Source organism: Macaca nemestrina, chromosome 9 (assembly GCF_043159975.1).
Source record: "Macaca nemestrina isolate mMacNem1 chromosome 9, mMacNem.hap1, whole genome shotgun sequence".
NCBI lineage: Eukaryota > Metazoa > Chordata > Mammalia > Primates > Cercopithecidae > Macaca > Macaca nemestrina.
In genome coordinates, this window is record NC_092133.1 from 113086689 (window position 1) to 113103346 (window position 16658).

General features: G+C 39.0%; 1 protein-coding gene across 27 annotated transcripts in view; it reads left to right on the forward strand.

Annotated features, from left to right (window-relative positions):
• Positions 1-16658, forward strand: part of LOC105479944 (zinc finger protein 438) — a 179878-nt gene that overhangs the window by 151017 nt on the left and 12203 nt on the right. The window contains exon 7 of one of the 27 annotated variants that reach the window (XM_071070281.1): positions 2949-3041. The exons of the other annotated variants lie outside the window; for them this stretch is intronic. The gene's annotated coding sequence lies outside the window, so the exon portion shown is untranslated. The remainder of the gene's footprint in view (positions 1-2948; positions 3042-16658) is intronic. 27 annotated transcript variants of the gene reach the window in all.

Consider the following 16658-nt stretch of genomic DNA (forward strand, 5'->3'; position numbering starts at 1 on the left):
AGGAGGATTGCTTGAGCCTTGGAGTTTGAGGCTGCAGTGAGCTGTGATCATGCCATGCATGGCACTGTAGCCTGGGCAACAGAACAAGACTTTGTCTCTAAATATATATATATATTTTGTCTGATATATATATACACACACACACATATACATATATATTACATATATATTTGTTTAATTACATGTACATAATTTGTGTGACATGAGAAGTTTGCTGGGCACATGCTATTTATTAAATGCAGATTGATTTATTTAACAAACCATTGATGGCTAGCTATAAATTATGATACCTTTGAATTTCCAACTTATAAACACATACACACATATTATATGCATTTCTGTATAAAATTTAGATAAGACATTACCAACAGAGTTGTGAGCCTTAAATTAAGGAAAATATGCTGTACCAACATACTGTCCCCAAACAAAGTTCATATGGTAGAAGCAGGTTTAATGATCACCAAGGTAATTTGTACCAGGAACTATCAGATGCTGTGAAGAATCCAAAGGTAAGTCATACAGAGCCTGAGCTTTTAGGCTCTAAAATCCTGTTGGAACAGCATATATGCATGTCCTTAACTAGAATAAAGCATGACTAATGCTGTACTAGAAGTGAGTATGACCTACTTTGAAAATCAGAATGAAAGAACAGTTGGTTAAGCTAAAGATTTTGAGGCTGGTCAGGAAACACAATGGAAGAGATGACATTTGTTCAGGATATTAACATATATGTACAAGTCAAGCAAGTGGAATTTAGGCCAGGGGGTTTAAAGCTAGGAAGAACTGGCAGCATTATTAACGGAGAAAACAAATTTAAAATTCTGGTTTCTTCTACTTAAATGTTATCTAATTTCAGATAAAGAGATTTAACATTGTGCTATCACTCTAATGATAAGTTATACTATATTATAGGTTTTCTATTATAACCTAGTGTCACCGTTATTCCTTTCTGTGTGAGAATATAATTTATAGAATTTTGAGAAGTTCATGAGACTTATTTTGTTGTAGTTTTCTATATCATTCTTTCAGGATTTAGGGATATGATTTAGTTTTCCATATTCCTTTTTTTGTCTGATATTTTCAAATGATGAACTAAACTGTGTTTTTCAAAAAAGAGGCATGAAAACAACATAATAAGGCCAACTATTTAGATTTGGTGAAAGACAGTCACCACACTAATTAAAAATGCAAGTGAATCTATTTACGTGCCATATAAGAAAACTCACACAGGTGAGCAGTATCACCAAATGATTCTCTGACAGGGACAATGTATGTGTTTTATGTGCTAAGAAGAGGTAGTTCACTGTGATTATGCCAGTTGATCATTGAAGTTTGTATCTTGGGTAGTCAGAATGAATTTTAAGTTCCTACACAGTTGGTTAATGCAAACCCCATTGTTCATTGGTCAGGAAGGAGTCTTCATTTAAGTCAAGTGAGAGTCTGTTTTAGTGGAGTCTCTCAATTCCTTTTTTTTTTTTTTTTTTTTTTTGAGACAGAGTCTCATTCTGTCACCCCGGCTGGAGTGCAGTGGTGCAGTCTTGTCTCACTGCAACCTCCACCTCCTAGGTTCAAGCGATTCTTCTGCCTCAGCCTCCCTAGTAGCTGGGACTACAGGAGCGAGCCACTACGCCTGGCTAATTTTTGTATTTTTAGTAGAAACGGGGTTTCACCATGTTGGCCAGGCTGGGTCTCGAACTCCTGACCTCGTAATCCGCCCTCCTCAGCCTCCCAAGGAGCGGAGATTACAGGCCTGAGCCACCGCGCCCCACCGAGTCTCTCAATTCTTAGTCACTTGTCAGCCTTACAGTTAAGTTTGCCACTTCCTAGACAAATCTTCTGCAGGTAGAAAAGTTTTCTTATACAGTTCTTCTACCACTTTTCTCAACTCTGTCATAACATTTGTATTATTTAAAGGAAGCTTTCAAATTGTGAGTGCTATTTCTATTTCATAAAAGTAAGAAATGGGGATGGAGAGAGAGCAAATGCTTTGAGGCAGATACACAGGCGGCCCCCTCTGGACCCACTGCAGTTAGCTGGACATGTGCTGTACAGCTACTACTGATTTCCCAAATCTGTACATGATTGGACTGCAAAGCCAAGGCCATTACTATCATGTGAATTCATATTTGAATCCTTTAAAAAAACCCTAGATTTTCTGATTCAATAACAAATAAATAGTTATGATACTGTCTAAAAATGTATTCTATGTCTTGCAGACATAAAAGTATATACTTATAGCTTACAGACCTAAAATTTTGGTATTCATGAATATAGGATATTAGAACTCATGTAAGGCACACTTAGGGAGGAGCTAGTTAATACTCATATCATTTTTAAAGTTTGGGGAAAAGATCTTACTTATTTTGGACTTAGTATCAGTTAGGTCTTTTATAAAGTTCTTGATGAATTTTCTGTCTTTAGCAGGGTTTAAAGCACCCCTGCATGTAGTAGTCTCTCAAATGCATATTAAATTATGTATAAAATGTCTTAAACCCTGAAACAGTTTTTATAAATTACATCTGATGCTGTGAAAATGTTGTAATCTTTTTTTTTTAATGAAGCACCAAAGTGGATGGAATTCTAAAGCCAATGAAAGCAAATGTTCATTTAACAAGTATTTATTGCCTTTGAAGAGACAGCAAAAGAAGCAAAGGCGGAGGAAAGTAAAACCAAACTAAGCTCTTCTCTCTTGCAGCTGTTGTAATTAATAACACTGGGCTGCCTATCCAAGCAGGGGTTTCCTTTTATGGGGATTTAACCTGAAAGTGGTTTACTCTTGTTATCTAATCGTAGTTTCACTGTTTCGAACATGGTATGAAAGCTATTTTCTTAAGCTCTCTATTTTTTTCTTTTCCTCCTTGCCCATATCTCCCCTTTCCTCTCCATCTGGTGGAAGAACACTGATCTGGACAGCTGAGCTCTGGTCATTGTTATGTGCTTCTTTTTAGGCTCTGTGATTTTGGCCAAATCAGTAAACCTCAGTCCCTTCGTCTTTCCAATGGGGATAGTAATTCTTGCCCTGTAACGGTCAAATGCAGTAGGTATGGTTGATTCTCATTCTCATTATTTGTAGTATTTATTTTCTAGAAGGTTATTAGGAATACTGAATTAGCAAATACTGAGCCATTTGTTCCCAGGGGATATTCAAGTTTAGGTTCCTGTGAGCCTCTAATCACAACATTTTTGTCAACAACTGATACATGACCTTGTTATAAGTGTATTTCTGTTAAAAAAAAAAATACTTTAATAGACAGGGTTAATTTTTTAACATTGAACTCAGAGACAAAAGCACTATAACTCATGCCTCAACAAAGCTTCTCTAATACAAGTGTTTTCTCCGTAGAGCACATCACACTTGTCTTGTGTGTAGGAGCACTAGACAGCACCCAGCACTGTGCTGGAGACCATAAGTAAACAGTAAAATCACCAAGAAAAAGCACAAAAAGTGCAAAAAAAAGTGGCAGTTTTTGAAATGCAAGAAGTATGTGTGTTTACAGTATGAGAGCTGAAGGAAGAAAGCAGGACATCATCTTGTTCTGCCTCAGCTGGGAATTTGCATGTCAAGTGGCTCAAACTTTTTTGTTCTCCACACATGTCCATAAATGACCATGAAAGCACCACAAGTATTGATTTTGGGGTTAAAAATAAATTTTAGCAATTAGGGAAATTCACAGATACAGAATCTGCAAATAACGAGAATCAACTGTATATGAATACGCCTTGTAAAAAACTTTGAAAGCACAGTAGAAGCATCAGGATAATGTGCAGAATAAAAACTATTTTTTATGATTTTTTCTCAGATAAAATGACTTTGTGCATAGTTAATATTATAAACTTCAAGTTAATAAAGTAATATATTATTTGAAGGTGACCATAAATTCTTAGTTCGGTAAAGCTACAAAGAAAACTGCTGTTGCAAGATCTGTGACTCTCCAGCCCTCACATTGAACGCACAGTAGCAAGGAGTACCACTGTAATTCGATGCTTTGAATTTAGTGGTTAACATTGCTTTATGACCTCATTATTGGGGGAAAATATCATTCCCTGTGTATTACCAAAATATTATGTTTCCAAATATGTGATATTCATATGGAAACATTTTGATCTTAACAAGTAGTGTAAATGCTGTTCTTGGACTTTTGGTACCATTTTATGCTGCAGAGCAAGTACAAATTGACATTTGCAAGCTGGTTTTGGTTAACTCCTTAATGTTGGAAATTGGAACTTTCCGATGTAATAACTTCTACAAAATACCATTGTGTATTATTAGTATGTTATACTGTTGACAGAAGAACAAATGGAAAACACACACATGCCTGTAGAAATATCCTTTTAGAATAAATGGAAATGACCTGGGTGGCCTAAAACCATAAAGTAGACCAGCCATATATGGAAGTTGAAATAAAATATTAGAGTTTAAAATATTAGTAAATTTAGATTATGATTATTTTTGTTGTTTGAAATAGCTGTATTTCTTTCTTTCTTCTTTTTTTTTTTTTTTTTTTTTTTTTTTGAGATGGAGTTTGGCTCTTGTTGCCCAGGCTGGAGTGCAATGGCACGATCTCGGCTCACTGCAACCTCCGCCTCCCTGGTTCAAGCGTTTCTCCTGCCCCAGACTCCCAACTAGCTGGGATCACAGGCACACACCACCACACCCGGCTAATGTTTTGTATTTTTAGTAGAAACGGGGTTTCACTGTGGTACCCAGGCTGGCCTCAAACTTTTGACCTCAGGTGATCTGCCTGCCTCCCAAAGTGCTGGGATTACAGGCGTGAGCCACTGTGGCCGGCCGAAATAGCTGTATTTCTGTGGCTTAAAAAGCAGGCTGGTAATCAGATAATTTACTTGGGTATGTATCATTGCCAGTGTGGCCGTTTGGCAGCAGAGTCTCTCAGAAATTCCAATTAACCATGTAAATATATTTCATAGCATCACATCTCACTTTGTCAGAACCCCTGCTGCGTTTATATCATTAACATAAATGCAGGTGCAAATAGCATTTATGTACTGTGATAGAAAGCAGTTGGAGACATTTCACTGTGGGACACAACACTTTCAGATTGTGTACATCTGTTCAAATAATGTACCCAGCCCCAGTGACATGAACACAAGGATGGAAACATCTGCCCCTGAGACCATTTGCAATATGGCAGATGCTTGCATCTTTATTTATGCAGATGGTTAGCGTGGTGGGTCGAGCAGGGATAAAAGCAAAGTAGTTTGACCGGGGTATTTAGGATGTTACGCAGCCAAAAATAAAGGATAGGCATTTTCTGTTTTTAAAAATCCAATAGCAATAGGAATAGAAATTCATAAATCTAGTAATGCTTTTAATAGAGTAAACATATTGCTCTTGTCTTTAAATTAATGGGCACCAAAATCCTAAAAACATTTATAGATTCCAGCATCTAACTTGTATTAATAAGGAAGAGCAACTTGTGATTACTTTTGTTTGGATAAAATAATTTTAAATGATTTTGAATACTTTTTGTTTAAAAAAATCCTTCAGGCCGGGTGCACTGGTTCACACCTGTAATCCCAGCACTTTGGGAGGCTGAGGTGGGCAGATCACATGAGGTCAGCAGTTCAAAACCAGCCTAGCCAACGTAGTGAAACCCCATCTCTACTAAAAATGCAAAACATTAGCTGAGTGGGGTGGCAGGCACCTGTAATCCCCGCTACACAGGAGGCTGAGGCAGGAGAATTGCTTGAACCGGGGAGACGGAAGTTGCAGTGAGTTGAGATCGTGCCATTGCACTCCAGCCTGGGCAACAACAGCGAAACTCCGTCTCAAAAACAAAAACAAAAACAAATTCTTTAAAAACACTGCTCTGTTTTTTGAAAAGATTATATACTACCAAGAGTATCTTGTGATGATATTTCTTAAAATTGGGGGAAAATATAAATGTCATTTGAATATAACTTATCTGATATTCCATAAATATAAATTCAAATAAGATAAGTTTCTGAAACATTATATAACATTTTTGTCAAGCATTTTATTTGGTTCATAGTCTAACATTGACAGCTAGTGATATTTTAATTATAATTAATATTTGTGTTAGGATGAATTGCCTTTTAATACTTTATTATCAAAACTCTCTCCTATTGATCTGCCATGTTATATTCTCAAGGAAACAAAGGTGAAGGGAATAAAACCTAACAACAAAAAGTAAAACATTTCTAGATTTGATTTTCTATTCTCATTCACACAAACCTACCCACTCACTCATACACACACACAATTATAGAATCTCAAAAGACGTAGTAAGTTAGATTTCATCTAATTCAGTTGCTCTCAAACTTTGTAGCTTCAGGACCTTTTACACTCTCAAAAATTATTGAGGACTCTAAAGAGCATTTGCTTGTATGAGTTGTAGCTGTCAATATTTAGTGATCATAAAAAGAAAAATATATTTATGGATTTATTTTGAAATAACAATAAGCTCATTACATCTTAACAAAAATAACCTAGTTTAATGAAATTGACCATACTATAAAACTAATGACAAAAACCGCAATTACTTTTGCACCAACCTAAATATTTTTCCAAGGTAAAAACATAATAATAATAATGAGAAGACTGGCATTGATTTATGTTCTGCAAATATCTTTAAATTCTGGCTTCATTAAAGAGACTCATAGTTTGAGTCACATAGCTAGTCCTGCATTCAGTCAGTTGTGATATTGTATATGTTGACATGTTTTTTAAAAAGTTGACTTTCCAATAGTCAGAAAGGAAGGGGATATTTTGGTAGGCTTTTCAGATAATCATGGATATTTTTCTTTGATGCTACGCCAAAATTTGTCAGACGTAAACTTCTTTCAGTTTAGTTGTACTGTGAAATTTGAAACCCTGTCCATGTACTTTTGTATTCTATTACATTTTGGGTCTCATACTTGAGTGATTCTTTTATTGATGCATGTGACGTTAAACTAAACTGGTCATTTAGAAAACACTAGTTCAGTGTGTTATGCAAATCTCCCATATACTTCATTGTACAATATTTTAAAAAGCATTCATTAATGTAAGCACCAGTTTTTTTTTGTTTTTTGTTTGTTTTTTTGAGACAGAGTCTTGCTCCGTCGCCCAGGCTGGAGTGCAGTGGCGCGATCGAGGCTCACTGCAAGCTCCACCTCCTGGGTTCACGCCATTCTCCTGCCTCAGCCTCCCGAGTAGCTGGGACTACAGGCGCCCGCCACCACTCCCGGCTAATTTTTTGTATTTTTAGTGGAGACAGGGTTTCACTGTGTTAGCCAGGATAGTCTCCATCTCCTGACCTCGTGATCCGCCCGCCTCAGCCTCCCAAAGTGCTGTGATTACAGGCGTGAGCCACCGCGCCCATAAGCACCAGATTTATCTGAAAAGTAACTACTGGGAAGCTTCAAGCTGCTGGTGGTGAATTCAGATTTTCCAAAATTCCAATTGCCACTTGAAAGAAAATGACTTTTATCATTGGCAACAAATACTGTTAGAAGTTATTTCTTGTAATGCCAAGCTCCATTCATTCACTTTTGAGAAAATGTCTGCCAGATACCCAAGTCTTAATATGTTCATTCAACATATTTCAACATACGTCTGTCAGCCATTTTTTCAAGTAAAAATGGTATTCCATGAAAAAACTAGCCAGGTCAGCTTCAGGGCTGAATCGAGTGCTTGTCCTCAGGACAACAGTCCTATTTCCATATGAAGCAGACGTGTACTTTGACTGCAAACGATTTCATCACAGAATGTTAAAAAGGCATGTACTCAAGGACCAAAATTTTATAAAACTAAAATTTTGTACTGCTTTTTTGTTGTTCCACTGTGAGAGTGCCACAGTGAAGTATAGGACTGCTTGAACAGTTTGTGGGCGCTACCTTACTTGGCTAAGTTGCTAGAGAAGTTTTACCCCACAGCGCAACAAGTGCAAATGTCGTCACAAGGCAAAGGCCATCTTGATATGAGTATGAAAAGAGTATTTGGGACCCTCCTTGAGGTTCTGCAAGCCCTACTTTGAGAAACACTAATCTAATCTAATCCTCTCTTGCTAAAGACAGGAAACTATGACCAGGAAGGCTGAAGGATTGTTATCTTGCTCAAATTCATTCCAGCAGTATAATAAATAGAAACAACAAAGCCAGACGTCTACTCTCTATCATACATGTAATGCAGTTTGTCTTGTTTTCTCTGAGGAACTCCTCCCCCAGCCTCCCACAAAAAGAAAATTCCTCAGATCCAAATCATTACACCTCAGCACTGATGTATTCTCAAGTTTACTAAAGGAGCAGGACTTGCCACATGAGGAATTTAGAAATTCCTTTAGCATTTTAGACTTTTCTTTCAGTCCTAATGTTCTTTAGTGTTGTCAGTTTTAGAAGAAGGTGGTGTAAGATTAAGAAGTAGCTAAGAAATGTGTATTATTTTTAAAATTATGAAAGACCTTAGTCATTTTTTTCTTCATTTTTACTCATCAAAAAATTACTTTGTCACTGCTTAAAAGTGTCATTAAATCTATTGTGTAATTGTTGCTTCAATAAAGTCAGATTCTGGTGTAAGCCTGATTTGGTCACCAGAAGCTCTGTTAAAAGAAGGCCATAGATACAGTTCTATAGGGCATTGCGTGTTGCTATGTGTGAGTTCATTAACTACCTCTCCAGTGACCATGCTGTAGATTTCTCTTAGAAGAAAGACATGTCTCTCTCTCCTAACAGTTGCACTTTGATTGGAAAAAGGTTGTTCAAAATGATCTTTCTTTCCTCAACATTGAGATGGATTATGTGGCACTCACCGGCCACTGGAAGAGACTGACATGTAAACAGATAAATTGCTAAACAACTTAGTTAAGTTCAGTGTGTTGGAATGGAGGGAGAGCAGCTTTGGTGCCAGATAGACCTGGGTGAAAATCCAACTCTCAATACCTGCTTTGTGATCTTGCAAGAAACGTTGTTTTCACGTCTATGGACTGGAGGTGTTAATACCAAGAATTGGTGGAGGACTTCAGATAGCAGATTAAGCATTCAGTCTGACTTCTGACTGAGGGGCATTTTAGTTCTTCGAAATAGAACTTCAGGATTCTAGAGATTTGAGGGAAGAATAGAAATGGATGAGTAGAGGCAGTGTATATGTACATATCTACCGTAGATTGTCTCAGGAAGAAAAGGAAGGAGATAGGGCCTAATGATTCTTTCTTGTTGCTGTTGTTTTTCTGTTTTTGTGTTCAGCAATAGCATAGCAGAAAGAAGGCATGTCAATATGGTTGAGAGTTAATAGTTCGCTCCTTTGGTAAAAAATATGTTGTACAACTGCCAGCTGCTGATCAGGAGACTGTGGCCCTGGCGGTAACAAAACAAGCCCCTGCTCTTTTGGAGTTGACATTTTAGGGAGGAGACAGATAATGTAATATCATCATGAAGGTAAGTACCACGAAGGACAATGAAGCAGAAAAAGAAAACAGCAAGTGATCGTATGGGGCTGAGCAGCTCCTTTTAGATAGGGTGGTCACAGGCCAGCCTCTCTGAGAGCTGGGGAGCTCACCAGTGGTGCAGGATCCCCGAGGCACAAGGGGCCTGGAAGGAAGGGTAGCCTCCAGACAAGGTTTGGGAATACTCCATTTCCTTATTTTCAGATGCACCTTTTTGTACATTTTAATGTATCAAGACTTGAGCATTGTATATTTAGAGTTATAGTACTTCTCCTCCTTTTCCCCACTACAGAAAAGGTTTTTATAAACTCATTTGTGTGGCATAATCAAAGACAAAAAGGGAGTTTACATATAAAAGGGATAATGAATGAGTTCCCACATAATAGCCTCTCTTTTTTCCATGAAGTCAGTGTCAAAAATCATTGGTAAGAGAGAGATGGCCCTGGGGATAGGGCAGGGGTGCGGCAGAAGGAGAGTGCCTCAGAAGAGCAGGGGAAGGAACCTGGGCCACCAAGAGTCTCTTAGGGACAAGTAAATAGACTGTGGAATCGGTTTTGAACTAGAAACTTTGAACTTACAACATTGTCCAGCGTTCACAATGGTTGGATTTCTCCAGCACCAAATAACAGGAGGTGGAAGTAGAGAGCACAGGGTGGGGCCAGCTGGGCAAGGTTCTGTAGGAAGACAGCAAGTGGGTGAACCTACAATCTGAGGGGAGTGTGTGTGGATGGTCAGCCAGGAGGCCGGCTCTGGAATGGGAGGATCTGCCTAAGGAGACCGCTCACAGGCACACATAGCCTCGAGGCAGGGAGAAGCAGTGGGCTGTGTTATGACCCCATCTCCAGGGAGATGGGAAAGATAACTGACATACTCTTCATCTGTGGATGAGAGTAGATATTCCCTTCAACCCAGGTTTCGTAGTCATCACCAAAAGACAATAAACATATTGGTGGAGAAGAAGGATGGCAGAATTCAAAGGCAAAGGAATCCAAAGTAGTCACCACAGCTTTCAAACTCCGCTGCCTTCACTCCTGGTACTGGCTCAGGTCAGAATCTGATGGCATCAGTCACACGACAGGATCTGTAGATGCCAGCTAACTCACAGACAGCTAATCTGGTCAGCTCCTCAAAGGTGACCAGCACAAACCAGTCACCTCAGTACCTGCCAGTGCCTGGGACTTCGTGTTCTTTTTTATTATTTTCTTCGAAGTGTCAGTATTGTAGATGGTCCCTCTATGTTCAGGAAAGGTGTGTCTTCATTAAAGAAACAAGGAACAGTCAAGACTTACCAGCAGAAATGTTAGGGAATAATTATCTGCATAACAAGGGAATACTTGACTTCTTAAAGATCTGTGGCTGTCCAACCTTATGCATTTGTACTTACAAATCATGAACTATTTGACATAAAAGCTGAGGTGTAGAAAAACGTGCAGCAAAAAAATTATAAATCACTGTGAGTTAAAGATAAATCAGCAGTGAAGGTAAAGCATCTGTAAAACTCTACTATAAAGCAGTGAAACAATTCATTTTTTAAAATGTAGTTTGCACATTCCTCAGAAATACCTCTTTTAGATAAAGTGAACTTACTTTTGAAATTACAGTATAAAAATGATACCTTTGTAATTTTGGTTCCCTGCTTTTTGAAACATTGTGATCTTTACCACTTTAGTCTCATAATCATAGTGTTTTGACTAAAGGCAAGAAACTTCCATCTTTTTGCGTGTGTCCTGGTTTAATTGTTCCCAACTGACTTTACATTCTGATGTTGAAACCCTATCTTTCTGTTTATCCCACTGAGGAAAAGGTTTTCTTCACCAACTGTCATCTTGTTAGTCATCCCAGATACTTAACTGTTCCAACTGCTATTGAAAAATAAAAGTAGGCCGGGCGCCATTTATGGTTCATGCTTGTAATTCCAACACTTAGGGAACTGAGGTAGGAGGACCTCTTGAGCCCAGGAGTTTGAGACCAACCTGGGCAACATGGTGAGACTTCAACTCTACAAAAAAATGTTTGAAAACTAGCCACGCATGGTGGTGTGCCTGTGTCGTCCCAGCTACTTGGGAGGCTGAGGCAGGAGGATCACTTGAACCCAGGAGTTTGAGGCTGCAGGGTGAGCTATGATCATACCATTGCCCTCCAGTCTGAGTGGCAGAGCGAGTCCCTGTCTCAAAAGAAAAAGAAAATTTATAAAGAAGAAGGGCCCATTTTTAATTTGTTGTGGAAGATTTCTTGCCATGCCCTATCTGTGCAGGTCACTAAACCTCTTTTGCGGGATATTTCCCTGTTCACCAGCTCTATTGAGTAACAGCTGACTCGGTGAATGTCAGAATGTCGTGGAAAGAGAGTGTGCACAAGTATTTGTGATGGTGATAGAAGGTTAAATGAAACGACCTGCTGCTTTTCACCATGTTGGAGTTCAGTTATCAAGGTCCAAATTTCAACTGTGTGACTCAACTGAATATTAACAGTTTTAGTGATAATAATAACAAAAAGAATATTGAGAGAATGGCGTTAACAAAGCATTTCAGAAGTTTCCGTTTGTCTAGCTTAGTGTCCTTGGAAGGTCATTAGCTCTTAGTTAACTTCTTATGCTCCTCAGTCATTCTTAGATTTGAGTAAAGATACTGGCTTGAATGTTTTGTAATAATGAATAAAATCTTATGTTTGCTACAAAATTATTTTGCCAAAAAATAAACAACTTTATCTTTCTAAATGTATTAAAAGCAAACATATTTCATATAGCTTTCATGTTTTATCAGAATCATTCCAAATAAAAAACAATTCCTTCCAGAAATAAGAACCAATAAAAGCTTCATAATTAGAATGAAGAAGAAATTATTTGAAATTGAGAATCATTAAAATATATTTTAAATGGTAGAGCTTTTTAAATGTACTTTTCACTTGGGATATTAATTACATGGCCCTGAAAGTGTAATTAGTTACTTCAGTTTATCAACCATATTGTGGTTTTTTTTTTTAATTGCCACTAATATTCTAGGTAATTGGCTTTTAAATTCTTTCATAAAGAATGCTTGTTTCCTCTTGCAGCATGATATAGTCAGCCCTCCACATCCTGGGTTCTGCATCTGTGGGTTCTGCATCCATGGATTCAACTAACCACGGATTGAAACAAAATTTTTTATTTGCATCTGTATTGAACATGTATAGACTTTTTTTTCCTTGTCATCATTCCCTGAACAATATGGTAAAACAACTATTTACATAGTATTTACATTGCACTAGGTATTAAAAGCAGTCTAGAGATGATTTGGGGTATACAAGAGGAGATATGCATAGGTTATATGCAAACACTGTACCATTTTACATCAGGGATTTGAGCATCTGTGGATTTGAGTGTCCGAAGGTGGTCACTGCCCCTTGGAGGAACCAGTTCCCCACAGATGGTAAGGGACAACTGTGTTTATATATATCATTTAGTCTATTTTAGGGGCTATAGTTCTTTCGGTGCCTCACTTTTCTTTCTGTACTCAGGCTGTTTTAAAACTTACAATGATTTATTTGGCAAAATACTAAAGTCTACAAGGCAAGTGTCCCTCACCCCACTCTGGGCCCCATCCCCCATCACAGGGCCACTGAGACCTGTACTTACCCCCACTTTCTGAACAACTACTAGGGTAGTTGCTTTCTTCCCTACTAGGTTTAAGAGCAACAATTGGCCTCACTACTTACTAGGTATAAACTAAAGTGGAAAGGAGAGTCTCCATAAAGTAGCTCTTTAAAATGCATGTATGTTAACCCTATTCACATCAAATTGTTAATCCAATTAGCACTTTATCAATTGGGATACAAAAATTTACAGAAGGGCAAGTGGGAGTGGGGTGTGGATAGGGAATCAGAGAGCCTGGCAAGACAGATTGGATCAGATGTTAGGAAAGATTGAGCTACCAGCGTGAGTGTCAGGAGAGAGGCACAAGATTTAAAATACAGTTTCATTATTTACAAGCATAGAGGCAAAGGAAAACTTCCTCTTCACCCCTCTGAAGGTTCACTGATAATGAGCTGACAGATCAGCAGATTAATTGGAGAAAAGGCATATACATTGAATCAGTTGTGTGTTACATGACAAGAGAACCTTCAGAATGCAGACCCAAAGATGGGAAACTGTCCATTTTCATGCTGAGGTTCAACAAAATATGGACAGCTGTGGAGAAATATAACTGAACAAAAGGGATGTGATCTGATGCTAATGGAGTGAGTGAGGAAACCCAGCAAGGCTTGTCTGACCTCTCTGCACAGCATCCCTTCCTTCTGGGTATGAGGTAGGACCCTCTCTGGAATGGGGGTCCGATGACCTACAATCAAACAAGTAAGTCAGATCATTTCTTTATGGCCAGGGTTAGAGTAATAACTTTAGGTTTTATGGCTGGCTTTGGGGAAAAGTGGTTCTGGTTTCTATGACTCACCTTGGGAAAGAGGGATTCTAGAGTCTATGCCCAGTCTCAGGGGGCAATGAAGGGCCAGAGACAGAAGGGCAGAGAGAGATTTTTGCTTCTGAGGCCTTCATTTTGGGGAATTATCTTTTGAGGCCAGCACAAGTAATACCATTTCTTTTCTCTTTCCCTCATTGACCTTTCAAAATAGAAACACTAAGAATTCAGAACTACTTCCATATGCTGAGCATTCAAAATTTGTGCCCTTTTTTCCCACCAAAAATAAATGTCAACAATCTGATACTCTCTAGCAAGAGAAAGTGGAAAACTAGTATATCAGCTGAGCATCTAACATGTAGCAGGAACTACCTGCACCATCGTGGGTATTTTTCTCATTTAATCCTGACGGGGACCTTTGTAGGCAGATTATTACTATGCCCATTTCATAGATCCTAACATTTAGGCACAGAGAGTGAAGTGCCAAAGCCACAGGTACATGACAGAGCCAGGAGTTGACACCAAATCTGTCTAAACCCCAAAACACACAGTCTTTCTACTGAAGATCAGATGCTGGCCATAACCACATGTAGTAGCTTACAGTCAGCGTGCAGAGGTAGAAAGAGCTCTTGGAATAAAATGGGCTAGGATTTGAGTTCCAGCACTGTTACTTACCAGCTTAGAAATCCTTGTAAAACAGACTTGGCCAGGCACGGTGGCTCACGCCTGTAATCACAGCACTTTGGGAGGCTGAGGTAGGTGGATCGCTTAAGCACAGGAGTTCGAGACCAGCCAGGATAACCTGGCAAAACAATACATAAAAAATACAAAAATTAGCCCAGCATGTTGGTGTGCACCTGTAGTCCCAGCTACTTGGGAGGCTGACGTAGGAGGATCACCTGAGGTTGGGGAGTTCGAGGCTGCAGTGAGCCGTGATTGCACCACTGCACTCCAGCCTGAGTGACAAAGTGAGACCCTGTCTCAAAAACAAACAGATACAACAGTGGTTCCTAATTCAGGTTTTTTGGGTATTAAGTGAGATAATGCATGTTATATATTTTGCACAGTACCTAACCCATAAAATCTACTTATCGTTGGGATAATATTAAAGAAACAGTATTGATAAAGAAGCTCAGCTCCTCAGAAAATGAGAATTTCTTCCCCGCTAAGTGAGGTGATGGATGGACTGTTTGACAAGACAAATCTCAAAGGCCTGTGCTGAGTGGAAGTTGCCTGCATGTCACTGGTATTGTTAAGGAGGGAGAGGGGAGTTAGCTAAGAGCAATAATTGAGCAGAACACTACAAGTCTTGTCAAGGAGAATGGACTAAACTAGACTCAGGATACAACATCTCCAGTTAGGAATGTGCTTGTTTCCTTTGCATTGTCTCAGATTTCCTGAAATTTAGGTCTGAGACATGATGACTCTAGGAGGTCTCCGTGCTGCATATATGTGGACTAGAAATGCATTTGGCATCCTGAGTCCTTAGAAACAAAAGAACACTTGTGCCTATTGCCAGCACGTTTTACAGCGCACACTCTATAGTCAATGCTCAATAAATTCTTGTTGACTCTGACTGCTGCTGCAGACCCTGGACAGTGGCTTGGGGAGAGGGTAGGTAATGGCTAAGGGTGTTTATAGGCTTTTCAACAAAATTAAGTTGCACTCCCTTGTGTTATGAGACATTGCTTTTATCCCAGACCTCTCCAGGGTTTTACCATGTTTATTTTAACTAGAGACCATCTTGGGAAACAGTTTGAACCCCAACTGGAATTTATTATTTGAAAGCCAAGTGGCAGAGAAAACAGGGATAACAACGAATAAAACTGAAAATAGAGTATTTCAGTTTAATAAAATTAAAACCAAAACAACACCTAAAATTTTTGGCTCTTTAGTGACCAAGACTTGGCAGAACTTCCCTCATGAGCCTGGATCCAGGGGCCTGTTTCAAGAGCAGGGATACGCCTCTCTTTCTCTGCCTGCTCCCTTCTGCACTCTTAGCAGTAGGCCTGTGGGTCCCCTCAGATGGAATAATGGAACTTTGCCCAAACCAGCAACCAGATGAGGTTGAACAACTTTATTCAGAAGCAACAAAGCAGGCCTTGGTTCTGCCAGTGGAAATCAGGAAGTGAGCTGTTTGTGGCTATCTAGAGAATTGCCTCATGTGCTTGTCTCTTAATACTATTTGTGGTAGCTGCATTGTGAAACAGTTTAATAAAGCTGGGTAAGACATTGGCACCTAGTGCTATTGAGCCCTCACTCTTTCCTCCACTGCCTTTAACATGTAAATGATGTCCATCAGATCTAATCTCTAATCCTTTGATGGCAATGGAGGAGGAGGAGGAGGACACACGTTACACATTCTCCAAATATCCAGCAGCCTTTCTGGATTTCTCAGAGTCCTATGGATAGTAAGTGGCAAATTCAAATATAATGTGCTTTTGCTTTCAAATGCCTATTAATTTTCTGTGAGTTATCTCTAATAAGTGGGCTTTCAGAAAATTAGTATAATTTAATGGTAATAGAAATTTTAGGCCAGGCGCGGTGACTCACTCCTGTAATCCCAGCACTTTGGGAGGCCAAGGTGGGTGAATCATTTTAGGTCAGGAGTTCGAAACCAGCCTGGCCAACATGGTGAAACCCGTCTCTACTAAAAATAGAAAAATTAGCCAGGCATGGTGGCACATGCCTATAATCCCAGCTACTCGGGAGGCTAAGGCGGGAGAATCACTTGAACCTGGGAGGTAGAAGTGGCAGTGAGCCAATATCGCACCACTGCACTCCAGCCTGGGTGACAGCAAGACTCTGTCTCAAAAAAAAAAAAAGTTTAGAATATGACAAGCTATTTCTATTTCAAAATTTC